Source organism: Culex quinquefasciatus, chromosome 1, assembly GCF_015732765.1.
Source record: "Culex quinquefasciatus strain JHB chromosome 1, VPISU_Cqui_1.0_pri_paternal, whole genome shotgun sequence".
In the NCBI taxonomy this organism is placed as follows: domain Eukaryota; kingdom Metazoa; phylum Arthropoda; class Insecta; order Diptera; family Culicidae; genus Culex; species Culex quinquefasciatus.
The window spans coordinates 83,353,175-83,366,014 of NC_051861.1; the positions used below are offsets into that span (position 1 = coordinate 83,353,175).

Here is a 12,840-nt window from a genome sequence, read left to right on the forward strand (position 1 = left end):
TTTATGACGTTTCGCGTACGTACACTATCGCACCATCTGATTTTGCTGGCCGGACAAAATTTAACCTCAATCTTTTTTGTGTACGTACACGCAATACATGCGCACGTAGAAACCTCTATGGAGCACCCGCAGTCGAGCAGTTTTTGACAGTTCGCTCCATAAGAAATACATTGTAAAAAAAGCAAAAACTGCTCGAATGGAAGTGCTCCATTCCATAAAAAACTTTTGTTGTTTTGAAAAAAGTTGCTTTGACGTTTAGCGTTGATTCATCAAAAATCTTGATTTTCAAATCAACAAAAGGTTTTGTTGATTCAAATATGCCTTATTTTTCTGCGTGATAACATGGACGGAAGTGCCCGTTCCGGTTGAACAAACATGAAAAATGTACGTTGAATCCAGCTTTTTAAGCAAAAATGGCCTACGAATGGTGAACGCCCGAAATGTCAAAATCACGCAGCGGTACCAACATTACGAAAAAAGTGTGTCATGGCATGACAACCACATTTTTTTCTAATGTTGGTGCTACTGCGCGATTTTGACATTTCGGCCGTTCAACATTCGAACGCCATCTTCGCTTAAAAACCTGGATAGTTCACAAGCAATTTCTCAAAATTTTGCATTTCCTACAAAAGACAGGCTCAAGGTTTGCTTTTGGAGAAAAACACTTTACTCAGATACTTTTGAAAATTTGTGCACGGGGTAGGAATCATTCCAGACTAAAAGCTCAAGACTTTTTTTGCATATTAAATTCCGTCCAAACTCTAAACATTGGGAACATATTTTTAAATCTTATAACGACCTTCCAGGACTCATCCATTAAACTACAACTGAGTAATTCAATACATTTTTACAAATAGAGTCTTCTGTGTATTTTTTTCTACAGTCGATTCTCTGGCTGTCGATCTTCTCGATATCAATAATACTCCATCTATCGATGAATTCTTCAGTACCTTCAATCTGCATACTTCAATGGAGCACCGGATTCGAGTGGTAGAAATGACAGTTCTCCCATAAGGAATACATTGTAGAAAAAAGCAAAAACTGCTCGAATGGAAATGCTCCATTATCTTCATTCCTCGATATTTTCCCTTGCTTGAAGGATCTCTTCCTCGATGGTCCCTTGGATTCTGTTTGCTTTAAAAATCTCTTCCGGTTGTCAATAATTTCACTTTCTCATGGCTTGCATAGACATTTTTCTTGGCAAAACGAAGCTTTGAAGGGTGTTTGACATTAGTTTGTTTTTGTTTGATGGACGTTGTCATGATTCTTACCATAGCTGAGTATCAAGAAAAAAATATTTTCAATCGAGTCTTCATTTTGCATCGTTCTGTAAACTGATGATTCTCTTCCTCGACGGTCCCTTGGATATTGACAACCAGAGATTCGACTGTATTTGGGAGAAACTTTTTTACGCTTCCGCGACTGATTGATCTAAGTCAAATGATCCTATTTTGCATATAACCTATTCACTTCAAACAACGATTATTCTTTTGTATTCTAGTTTTGGCTGAAACTTCGTGGGTATTTTCCTATGAACAAAGAAGATTAGTGCGCTGACCACGGGGACGCGCTGTCTTGTTTTTGCATGCTCATTTTCATTTCTTTTGTGTCGCTGTTTGTGTGCATGGGGTGATTGGTTATTATAATTGAATTATGACATCATAAGTGCAGTGCTTCTGGGGACGCGCAGTCCTGTTTTTTCGCGAAATGATCGTAAAAATTTATTCCAACTTGCAGTTTTACTAGTAACTCATCAAACTATCGATTTTATGAAGAGTAAAGCGTCATTTATTTACTATTTTTGACATTTGCTCGCGTTATCTTAATTGTACCAACAGTAAAAATATACTGATAAGTCCAGCCCATAGCACTACTGCTCGGCTGGCACGCGTTCGATAAAAAAAAACTTTTTGAATAATCAATTATCTATCTTTCCGCAGCCAGCTGCCTAAGATTTAAAATTTTCAACCGATAAACAAAATGCTCATGGTCACATCACTGCCACTCGTGAATCCTGACCTCATACCCATCTACTAACCCCCTCAAAACTCATGTGATACTTTGTCGGAGATGCAGTCGATTGGGCGGTCTCTATCACTCAAGTATCGGACTAACAATCCCATCCACTTCCCCGTGACCCCACCACTGGTCGTGGCCGGCGCCGGTATTGATCAGCATGATAGGGGCCTTTGAGAAATTGCGAAGCGAGAAAAGATAGCACCCACTTATCTTCCACGGCTCGTGGATGTAATTTCCGGAGGTCCTGGTCAATAACGGAGTAGCAACTGCGGGTGGGCACCTATGCTTATGCTTAAGCTTATGCTTATTTTCCTATGAACAAAGAAGATTTTTTTCTTAAACAACTTGCCATCGCGTAGAAATTTACAAAAAAATAAATACTTTAAATCAACTTAAAATAAGTTTGGACAGCAAAAGCTAACATTATTCATTCCTGGAAGAATTGTTCGTCATTGGTTTTTTATACAGAGGGCTTTTGTTAATTTGATTTGGTTAACCGCGGTGGATTTTCTTGAAATAATTCGAACTGTCAAAAATCCACCAAAGCATCTACCGGTGGATAAATTTCTACCACAGTTTTTTGTGCGATCAATGTGGTAGATGCTTTGGTGGATTTTTGACATTTGGAATTATTTCAAAAAAATCCACCGCGGTTAACCAAATCAAATTAACAAAAGCCCTCAGGTCTCCATACAATTTTGCGAGCTGTTCTGTTTATCTAATGACAATTTAAATATTTTAAGAATCTTTCACCCGCGGGTACTCTATCTCTAAAAAAACAGTTTTTTTAAATATTTTGTTGAATTCCTTAAATCATTAGAACAAATATCAAACAAAGATTAAAATAAAAAATTGCATACGACTGAGACATCCAAGCTTTCAATTGATACTATGTATTATTCTGGTTAACAACTAGATCTTTTTCAATTTTCAATGTTTGAGGTAAAAATATTGAGAAACCTTCTGTTCCAGTCCACAACGGTATCAAGCCATTAAAATCAAACGAGCAACTGACTAGATGTTCACAGTTCAGGAACGCTTTGAAGACAGCCGTTGCACGTGTTTTAAATATTTTCCCACATATCTTCTTAGCCACCTGCCGAGTTAACACCCCTTCAACACTCTTCAGTTCAATCTCTAATCTCAACGGGAAAATTTTGTTTGCATTCCCTCCTTTTGATGTGCACAAATCAGTACAATCAATTAGACAGTTCAAGAAGTTGCTAATTAATTAAAACAATCTGGAGCAGCAGCACTTGAGCAATTTCAGACATTCCATTACCACCCCCAGTCCCTCTCATGTTCCTCCATTGTCCAAGTCGTGATTCAATGCACCACTTGGTCCTTCTTCGTCATCGTCCTGCTATTCCCAGGGTATGCCAGCACCAACAACAACAACATCATTGGCCTGCAACAACACTAGAAACATAAGTGGAAATCGTGGAAATAGTGAAAATCCCATTGAAATTCAAGAGAGAAAGAGAGGCGCAGTGAGAGGAAGGAATTTCAAGTGAGAGACTCAAACATCGGAGCGAAACCCCGAACCCCATTCATGGCTAGGCGACGGAATGACGCTGGGAATGTTGACGATGACGATGATGATGATGTCGTTTGGCGGCATGCGAAATACATCCCGATTGAGCTGAACGCGGTGACGGTGCTATCCCGAGGTTTCCCACGCGGGAGCAGTGGTGGCGGATTGAATGGTTTGAACATAAGACATGCATCTATTTAATATATTCCTGTTTGCTTTTTATTTTATCAAACTCAATTCATTTTTTTAATTATTTGGCCAAAGTAAAATCAATGAGAATTTTGCTCGATATTCCGAATAATCCTTGATGAAATGATGTTATTTCAAGCTGTAACAACCATTCCCCAAAATGTAATGCGCCATAAAACATCATTCAAATAACTATTTAAGACCATACAAATGCAATATATAGGGGAAAGTGGGGAGACTTGATCCCCGGGGAGACTTGATCCCAAGCCTGTATCTCGTCAGCATGTGGGTAAAACAATTAGCTTTGTTCTAGATAGTTGTGCGAAATTGACTAAAACTCATTGTAGAAAACAAAGAAAAAAATTAAAAAATGTTTAGATTGAGTTAAACACATTTTTCTAAGAAGTGCTGCAAAAAACTTCCAAGAGATCTTTTTTCTTTGGTTTGATAAGTATAGAAAACACTCAAAAATAATTCAAAAAAATATTTTTTATGCATGTATTGTTTGATAAACATATCAACTCCATAACCCTTACGCATTTGACGTTAAATTTATCGTCTTTTTTGGAAAAATCGGCTCCGGCAAAAAAGATATGCGTCGCAACTCGCGACGCCTGAGACGCCATTTGATTTTGCTGGGGCCGATTTTTCGAAAAAATGCCAAACTTTGAAGGTCTGTACCGAGCTCCAGGATGCTCCAAACTTCAATGTTATATATACCAAAAGATGCGCAAGGATCTGGCCTACACGCCAATGATGTTTTTGGTAAACGCATTGGTGGCCAAAATGCCTCAAAAAGTGACATTATTGAATAAATCTTTTTTTACGGGTTAAATCCCATTTAAAATTGACGGGCGGAGCGCCAGCTCCTGTTACCCCTGAATGCCCGCCAAAAAGTCATTTTTGTTACATCCTAATATCTATACCTTTATTTTGAATATTTTTAAATCAATTTCAAGTTGATCAGAGGGCTATTTAACACTAGATTTAACATGATTAGTCAAAACGAATCCTCGGGCCATCCTTTGCTAACCCCTGTTTAGATGTTGACTAAATTCTCCAGAGGCATTTAAGTCTACGTCCAATCGACTTTCGAAGTCACGAAAGATATTGAAGATATGGCTATATTGTCTGACAATTCAGACTACTAGTACTTACATTACATTTATTTTTGCCTTCCTCACATTACTGAGGAAAGGCTATAAAATCACTCGAAAAATGAACTTCTCAATTAGACCTCCTAGACCCACCTTCATGTATACCTATCGACTCAGAATCAAATTCTGAGCAAATGTCTGTGTGTGTGGTGGGATGTTGATCAAAAAATTGTCACTCGATTATCTCGACATTGGTTGAACCGATTTCGTCCGTTTTAGCGTCATTCGATCCGTCTTGGGGTCCCATAAGTCGCTATTAAAAATTATGCAGTTTAGTTAAGTACTTCAAAAGTTATGCTAAAAAAACGAATTTAACAAAAGTCCGGAAGATTGTAAAAAGGGTGGTTTTTGTAAGAAAACCCGGCATGTTATACATTTTTAGAAAGGTATTTAAAAGAGCTTTCCAACGCGTCCAAGACATTGAAGATCTGACAAATCTATCAAAAGTTATAAGCACTTAAGTGTTATTTATATGCTTTTTGGAGGCCGGATCTCAGATATGTTGATGAAAACGTTGTCCGGATCTCTCGTGCAACCCATCGTTGAATAGGTATTCAAAAGAGCTTTCCAATGCGTCCAAAACATTGAAGATCTGACTGACAACCCTATCAAAAGTTATAAGCACTTATGTGTTATTTACGCACTTTTTCGAGGCCGGATCTCAGATATTTAGATGAAGATGCTGTCTGGACCTCTCATACGACCTATCGTTGGATAGGTATTCAAAAGACCTTTCTTACGCGTCCAAAACTTTGAAGATCTGACAAACCTATCAAAAGTTATTAGCACTTAAGTGATATTAACGCACTTTTGCATTTTGGATAGCACCCTTTAAATGTGAGGAAGGCGCCAACCACATAAGGGTGGATTAAGTAATGTTTTTTTTTCTGTAAATTTGGATGAACACTATAAACTCCACATCGTTGCAAAGGTGTTTGTGCCATACGTTCAAAGATCTGGCAAGTCTGAGAAAGGCCAATTCACATCTTCTTTTAAATTAAGTTACCTTTTAAAATATATTTCTTAACTATGTTTTAAATGCAAAAACCCTCAATATTTCAAATTCATCCTGGCATTCCTTCCACCCCAAAGAACTCAAACTATGACGACACCGCGTCGCGACGCTCGCTCACCGTCGTCGTCTTCGTTGGCGGTCGTCGGTCGGGTCCACCGACGAGATCTCCAACTCAACAACAACTGACCGACGGCGCCAACGTCAGCGGCGAGAGCACACAGAACGATTCCGCCTGTTGGCAGCTTCCTTCAGTCTCTCACGGGTCGTCCTAGCGCAAGCACGTGCTATTCCCTCGGTGTACGGGTTTTTCGAAGTTCGTGTCCTGGAAGGTTTCGGATGCCTCAGCGAGTTGCCGGGGTTTTGCTAACGGAAATTAGCTTGTGAAGCAATTTTCTTGTTATTTTGAAAACAAGTTAGTGAATTTAAACGGTGGTTTAGTGGGGGAAGAGTCCGGAAATAACCCATCATCAGTGAACCATGGAAGAGGTCACAGCTGTTTTTATAGGCTTTGGATAGCAGGACAATAAATCGACAACATCAACTCACAAAAAAAAACAAACATGAATCGATACACAACTGTGTTTACAGCTATGGATTACACATTGTAAAGCTGTAAGAGGATTCCAGAGAAAAGTTCCTTCGCAAAGTACGCAAGTTCTCCATTAAACGACTGCAACGTTTGAACTCCGCAAAAACAGGAGCCTCCATTCATCGCCAAACAAGTTCAGGTTCGTTTCGCAAAGAGTGTCTGCGTGTGTGTTTGTGTGTGATGAGGCTTTGAATGCTGAAAACTGTTTTTCTTTTGCGAACATTTTGTTTTCACTTTACACACCGAGCTGTGATGGGCCACAATGTTGAATGTTGTGTTTGAATGAAGAGAATGGGAGACACAGAGAGAGAGAACTCACTCACTCACAGTTTTTCCGAGCGCAGTCCTAATTCTCTCGCAAGAGTTGTGTTGTGTGTGGGGAGCCGGGAAAAGTTGAATGAAAATTGCCAACACACGGGCGAGTGTGCTTTTCCTCTTTTCCTCCGATCTTGTTTGGAGCGAACGGTATCGTCATCCGTTTCCATCCTGATTTCCCACCCACCGCCCCCTCCTCCATTGGATTGTGATGGGGTGCCATTCGATTGTGAGGACGATATTGGGCAAGGCATTGGTGGGCGATGAGAGGGGAGCTTACGCGATTTAAACTTTTGAAATTTGTATTAACATAAACCAAAACTACTACTATATTATGCAATGGCTTGCCAATCACAAAGCATCCGAATTTTATGGAAATTTGACGGTACTTTTAATGCTTAGTTTTTAAATAAAGTATTACAAATTTCGCGACTAATGATGTTATCGTCATGCGAAAAAAGTTCCTTATAGTAAATAAATATCTTTGAGAAAAACAAAACAGGTTGATACTAGGGTATTTTAACAATTTGTGGAAACCCTACATTAAAAAAATGGTGATATTCATCAGGCATTGGTGACAGATTTTGTGTTAAACCGACCTTCTACGATTTCAGTGAAATTTTGTAGACATGTTATCCTACGCTTATGTAAGCCATTTTTGTGTATCTGGAGCCAATTGTACTCGAAAATGACTTTTGAGATGGGCGTAAGTGTTTCAAATATTTTTGTGTTTCGTAATTTAAATTTACTGTATCTCGAAGCCATTGCATCGTATCAAAAAATTGTCAAAGACAAACGTGTAGGAAATTCGACGGGCTTTCTGAACACTGAAAGAAAAAACACGTGACTTTTATGAGATTTTTTATGAATTTTAAGTTTAAAAGTAAAATTTGAAGGCTCTCCTTTTTTTTTCGTTCAACATTTTTGTGAAAATAGCCTAAGATGTTACAAAAAGACTCACGACAAATGCAGGATGGACACCTTAAAAAATACAAAAATCATTTACTGAAACTGTCTAATGTCCAATCCTTGTGAAGTTACAGTGGAGCAGTTCTCTACGATATCGGTCTTTATTTAGAATTTTATTTTTTGTGTTTTTTAATCCGACTGAAACTTTTCTGGTGCCTTCGACATGCTCAAAGAAGCCATTTTGCATCATTAGTTTGTCCATATAATTTTGCATACAAAATTTGGCAGCTGTCCCAAAATCTGTATCTTTTGAAGGAATTTTTTGATCGATTTGGTGTCTTCGGCAAAGTTGTAGATATGGATATAGACTACACTGAAAAAAATGATACACGGTAAAAACAATTTTGGTGATGTTTTATTTAATTTTTTGTCACTAAAACTTGATTTACAAAAAAAACACTATTTTTATTTTTTTCATTTTTTGATATGTTTTAAAGGACATTAAATGCCAACTTTTCAGAAATTTCCAGGTTGTGCAAAAAATCTTTGACCGAGTTATGAATTTTTGAATCAATACTGATTTTAAAAAAAAATCGAAATATTGTTCGCAAAATTTTTTCAACTTCACTTTTCGATGTGAAATGAAATTTGCAATAAAAAAATACTTTAGTGAAATTTTGATAAAGTGCACCGTTTTCAAGTTAAGGCCAGTTTTTGGTAACTTTTTTGAAAATAGTCGCAGTTTTTCATTTGTTTAAATAAGTGCACATATTTGCCCACTTTTGAAAAAAATATTTTCGAAAAGCTTCTCTATATTTTGCATTTTTTGAATTTTGTTGATACGACCCTTAGTTGCTGAGATATTGCCATGCAAATGTTTACAAACATGAAAATAGATGTTTTCCAAGTCTCACCCAAACAACCCACAATTTTCTAACGTCGATATCTCAGCAACTAATAGTACGATTTACAATGTTAAAGTATGAAACATTCGTAAAATTATCCGATCTTTTCGAAAAAAATATTTTCAAAATTTTTGAATCAAGACTTACATTTCAAATGGGCCAAACATTCAATATTACGCCCATTTAAAATGTTAGTCTTGATTTGGAATTTTTGTAAAATATTGTATATGAAAAGATTATATGGACAAACCGGCTGCAAAATGGCTTCTTTGGGCATACCGAAGGCACCAAAAAAGTTTCAGTCGGATTAATAAACACAAAAAAATCGAATGACCGAAATCTGAGAGAACTGCTCAGCAGCATTAAAAATAAAAATGTAGAAAAAATGTTTATTTGATAGTTTTTGGCAATTTTTATACGACAGACATGTTTTTTCAGTCTGGTGAATATTTTTAACGGAAAGCTCGTCCACTTTCCCATAAGATTGTCTTTGACCAGATTTCAATTGGAAGTATGGGCTTACAGATATAAGTTAATTACATGGCTCTGAAACTGAAAACAGAATATCTTTTTTAGTTCAGGCAAAAACTCACGCTGTAAAATGTTTGTTATAGAAGAATCGAAAAACTATGAGAAAAACTGCGATTGGCCAAAAAGTTAATACCGTAGGCTTATAGTCCATGAAATTCCCTAACTTTTGACCAATAGTAGTATGGGTGATGGAGGCTGTTGCAAAAAGATAAAATGGTTTCAAAAAAATATTTTTTTAACAGTAATTTGCAAAAGCTATGAGAAAAAGTCAAACCAATCCTGGATGTCTATGGCACATTATGAAGTGCTTCAAAAGAACTTTCGAATGCATCTAAGAGAGTTGGAATTGATGAAGTTTTACGGAAATGCGAGCAATTTTTAGATTTTTTTATGTTTTTTGGACCTCAAACTTCAATGCCCATTTTACCCCACTTCCCTTTGTTGTAGAGGGCTCATATTTGGCATCCCAAGTAACATTTTTAAACTAACTAGCCACCACCAAGTTTTATTAAGGTTTTATTGTAGCATCTAGATTGCTTAATAGTGTTATTTGGGCATTCACCGCAACCAACAAGCAAGAGCAAATTAATAGGTTCTAACAGGGTTTTATGCCTCGCACCTGAAACCGGGTGGATATAAAAGCCGATTGGCGTTCAATAAGGTTTTATGAAAGTTTTAATAGAGGCTTTTCATTTCATTTATTGGATTGTTTTGGCAAAAACATCAGTGCAGTACACCCAGAACTGGGCATCGGCATACGAGAGGATAAAGAGCACGATTCGATAGTAAAATGGTACTGTGTGCGGACGGAGAGGATAAATCCCGAAATTACCGAGAGTACTTTACTCATGGTTCATTTTCCAAAAAAGTTCATCTATCAAAAAAAAAAGTACCGGTACCGAGGGTCGAACCCAAGACCTTCGGCATATTGAACCGTGCCTTTGCCGTATGGGCCACCATGGTTCGGTGACTAAGTGGCGGTCGTTTGTCCATATAAGCCACTCATAGGATGAACTGCTCCAATGAACGAATGAACACGCGAGAGGACTATACTCTCGCAATATAGCACTTTCCTCACGTTTCTTTTCATGAGGACTATCCCCTCGTTCTTTAACTTTGGGTGTAATTATCCTAAGCTGAGATATGGGGTACCTTTCAACAGCTGACTAATTCAAACGGTGTTAGAGTTTACTGGTACACGGAAGAAAATTTGAGCAGGGGAAGGAAAAAAGTTACAAAATAACCTTCGAAATTGCTAATAGATAGGGGATAGTTAGAGGAAAGGAGATATTTCTTATTCTAATATCACATCAAAGGGACATCCGCTGCAGCAGAGGATTAGCTGAGTTAATAGAGGCTTGAAAACCAGATGGCAATGCCATGCCACACGGTTTTATCGCATGCTTTGTTAAAACCTAGGGTGTTGTAGCTGTCAAGTGCCATTAGGCATGTAAAAAGCTCACTTAAAACCATAAGCTCCTAAAAGAGCATTTATCGCGGCCAAAAAGCAGTGCATAATTATGGCGCTAAATGCGTGCTCTGATTGAATATGATTGACCGCCATCTTGGCAGAAAAAAATTAAAAATCATAAATTTTATGAAAACACACAATTATGATGAATTTGTGACACCGTTAGCATAGCCACAGAAGTTCATACATAATTTGAACATTTTTTTTGCAAAGGCGTATCTCTATCTCGCTTCTGCCAAAGTTGGAGGAAGTTCTGCCGAAGGCGAACGAGCTCTGCGTGAAAAAGGTTCCGCACTTGCAACACTTCCAGGACTCACCGTCCGACGAAGCCGCCGAGATCGCTGGTAACGAAGGAGAAGCAGTTGTGCTGGTTGGGGCAACGGAAGGACGGGAGCGGTACGTGGGAGGAATTCTTTACAGGCTGGAAGGCGTTGGAAGAGGCGGTGCGTGCGGTGCTGAAGGAAGCCCTGAACGTCAACAGATGGAGCATGTGGTTTGGATGGCCCTGCCACAGTGTGACCTGACACGCACTTTGGGTGTCAGGGAGTCGACAGACGCGGGCAGTGTCTTCGAGGCAGGGTATGGTGGCCTAACGCCTCCAATGGAACGTCTGTGGGATCGGATCCCGCAGCTGTCTGGAAATCCATCGGTCGACGTGCTCACCTCGTTCTCGAGTTGAGGCTGCAATCACACGGTCGAGTTCCGGTACGCAGCCTGCTGCCGAAGGACAAGCTTTTCATATGTTTTGGCTTAAAACGACATCAAAACCCAACAGATTTTTGAACATATTTTTCAAATGATAAAAACAAAAAGTGTCAAAAATCACTGCAATAGAAAAAGTATTTTTCAATTTTTCCATGTCATTTATTTATTTAAATTCACCAAAACAAATCTAAAGGTTTAATTACAGATGCTGATAAAATTTCATTAAATTTTTCATCAATACACCTTGAGAGGGTCCATTTTGGGAAATAGGTCCACTAATGGATAACATACCCTAAAAAAACTCCCATGGGTCATCTCGATTTATAATTTTTGCTGTTCTTTAAATGTTACTTAAAATACTCATAACTTTGGATAGGGTTGACAGATCTGAAACTCTCCCTAAGAAGTGCCTAAGAAGACTTAGGTGCTCATAACTTTTGATCGGGATTTCAGAAATTAAAAAAATAGACATATCGGAATTTTTTTTAATGCTTCCCTAAAATATTAAGGAACGGTTGGTTTTCTTTAAAAACGATACACAAACCATTTGACATCTATATTTTATTTGCTGATATTGTTTTTTAGCATAGCTTTCAAAGTATTTAAACTAAACTTGACATTATGAATGTCAATATGGATTTGAATATGAGCCTTAGAGGCACAATTGGAGCATTCAGTTTGACGTTCACCTAATGAGTTATTTTGTACATATATCTTATGTTTATTCACATCGATTTTCGATCTTGATGTCATCTGTCATGAACTTTTCTTGCTGCCGTTTTTTGCAACTTTGCCGCAGTATTTCCTGCTGAGTGAATGAATTTTAGTAATGTTGGTGAATAATTTGCCCTTCAAATTCTGAATAATTTAGTTTATTGTCATTATCTTCAAAGCAAAACACTAAAACCAAATCATGGCAGCGAATTACTGAGAAGGATAAAGCTGCTTAAAATAAATAATTGAACAAACAAACAACAACTTAAGCCGGATTAAACTCATAGCCGCCGTTTTTTTTAGTGAAATAGAAAAACAAAGTATATAAACGTCAAAAGTATCCACCTTCCTTGCAAAAAAACAATATTTTTTCAAAGGAAAAATGCATCTAAAACTATACTACATAAAATTAAATATAGCCATTCGACTGAATTAACTTTAGGGGCAGTGTTTCAAAATAGAAAAACTTGGTAAAATGAAGTGTTTCGAAAGCTAAAGCAAACCCTGTAACCATCGTTACAGGTTGGCCACTGGAATTGAATTTCCGCATAACTGCTTTTTCGCATCATGATCAGCATTACTTCATGACCGGGATCGTTGCCAGAGTAAGCCCACAGACAAAAAGATGTTGATGTCTTTTGCAATTCTACAATTTCTATCACATTTGCGCAGTGCACTTGTTTACAATTGGTAGGTGTGATTGGTGGATTTTTAACGACTATTTGTCTGTGGTAAGAGATAATTTTTCATAAACTTCTGCCAGAGAGATCTGAAACCGTTTCGACTG

The 12,840-nt window shown here is 37.8% G+C and overlaps 1 protein-coding gene across 1 annotated transcript in view; it reads left to right on the plus strand.

The window, feature by feature from the left end:
* Nucleotides 1-6,147: 6,147 nt before the first annotated feature.
* LOC6040796 (heparan sulfate glucosamine 3-O-sulfotransferase 3B1) overlaps nucleotides 6,148-12,840 on the plus strand; it is a 196,451-nt gene continuing 189,758 nt past the window's right edge. The window contains 1 exon segment of the mRNA XM_038251521.1: nucleotides 6,148-6,642. The gene's annotated coding sequence lies outside the window, so the exon portion shown is untranslated.